This window comes from Mus pahari, chromosome 22 (genome assembly GCF_900095145.1).
Source record: "Mus pahari chromosome 22, PAHARI_EIJ_v1.1, whole genome shotgun sequence".
NCBI classification, from domain to species: Eukaryota; Metazoa; Chordata; class Mammalia; order Rodentia; family Muridae; genus Mus; species Mus pahari.
This window is the reverse complement of record NC_034611.1, coordinates 1,793,398-1,795,086: the sequence shown is the minus strand read 5'-3', so window position 1 is coordinate 1,795,086 and position 1,689 is coordinate 1,793,398.

The window sequence follows — 1,689 nt, the reverse complement described above, 5'->3', positions numbered from 1 at the left end:
CCCCCAACTTCCCCCACCACCACTGTCCATAGATTCCAGTGTAAAACTCTCAGCTCCTGCCTACACTGCCATGCTTTCCTCCCTGACAACAATGAGCTAAACCCATGGCACTGTAAACCAGCCCCAATTAAATAGTTTCTTTCTTATGAGTTGCCATGGTTGTGGCTACTCCTCACAGTAATAGAACTAAGACAGGAAGGTTGTGTGGAAATTCGCATTCTCATTTCTTGTGAAAATCTGGGATATCTGGCAACTTTGGACTCCTGTGGCAAAGAACTGTAGCTTCATGAGTCATCCAGGTGCTTTCCAGCAGCCTCTGCCTGATGGGGCCACACAGCTTGGGGCTAACGTGAGACCTGCAGGCGTGTGGACTTGTAATGCCTGCTCTGTACACAAAGTGCCCCAGGTGTGCCATCTCTGAGGATACCGTCTGTCTCTGCATATGCTTGCCCAGCTTCCTAGGAAGGTCTGTCTTCCACACTTCTCATCTTAAGGCTCACTTCAAACACTCCATCTTCCAGGGGGCTCTCGTGACGAAGGGTTCCTGCCTGACTCCTAAACTCCCAGGAGACTCTGTGTGACACTCCAGAGTCAGCTCTTGGTAACCTAGACTGTTTCGTGTAAAACTTTTCAATACACAGACACTGGCAACCAACTAGCAGTCAGTTACCGCGTAGTTCAAAGAAAATTAGAAGCTCAGACGGATCCCGGCTTCGTGGAAGCACACATTCCTCAGACGTCCTACAGAAGGCCTTCTCCATGAAGAGGGGTAAGTCTTTTTTCACCTCCTCTCCCCTCACAGATCCATCTATCTATATGGTAGTAAAGGTCTTGAGGTGACGGGGGACCAAGGTAGGGGCGCTACCCGAGTGTAAACCCTGCCTCGTTCACTCGAAAGCTCACCCACCTAGAGTTCCTCAGCAAGCTACGCGGATGAGTCCTCTTCCTCTGGTTGACTATTTACCTCACAACATGACAGCCCTGATCTTTCTTGCTTTAAATGAAAACGGATTTTTTTTTTTTAATTTTTACATGGGTGTGTGCCTCAGCTGTGGAGGTGCCCTGTGGAGGGAATCAGATCCCCTGGTCCTGGAGATATAGGTGGTTGCAAGCAGCCTGCTGTGAGTGCCAAACTTGGGTCCTCTTGAAAGGCGGCAAACATCCTTACCGGCTGAGCTATCTCTGAGGTCCTGTTGATCTTCCAATGCCAATAACACTTACTTTACTTGAATCTGTTTTGTTTGGTTGTTTTAAAACAGGGCCTCACTATGTAGTCCAGAACCAAAAAATCCTCCTGCCTCAGCCTCTGGAACGTTGGGATTTCAGATGTATGGCACCATTCCTGGATTCTTCTGGAACTTTCTGGAACAACTAGTAGAGCCTGTTGTAAAGACAAGCCCTCAAGGGCGTTTATCAGATCGGATCAGCAGGCACATAAGCACAACTGACGGGATGCAATTTCTATTATGCATGTCTTCTCATAATTTAAATGTTTCTTGGTGGGGGACATAGCTCAGTGAGTAGAGAACTTACCTAGCACACACAGAGATTTGGGTTCAAAACTCAGTACCCTTTTTATTTTAAAAATAAAATCATCCCATTTTAACAATAAAATATTCATTTTCAATTTTAAAAAGTAAGATCGAAATAAAATTTAAATGCCATGTCAACAAAATACAAGTCATTCCA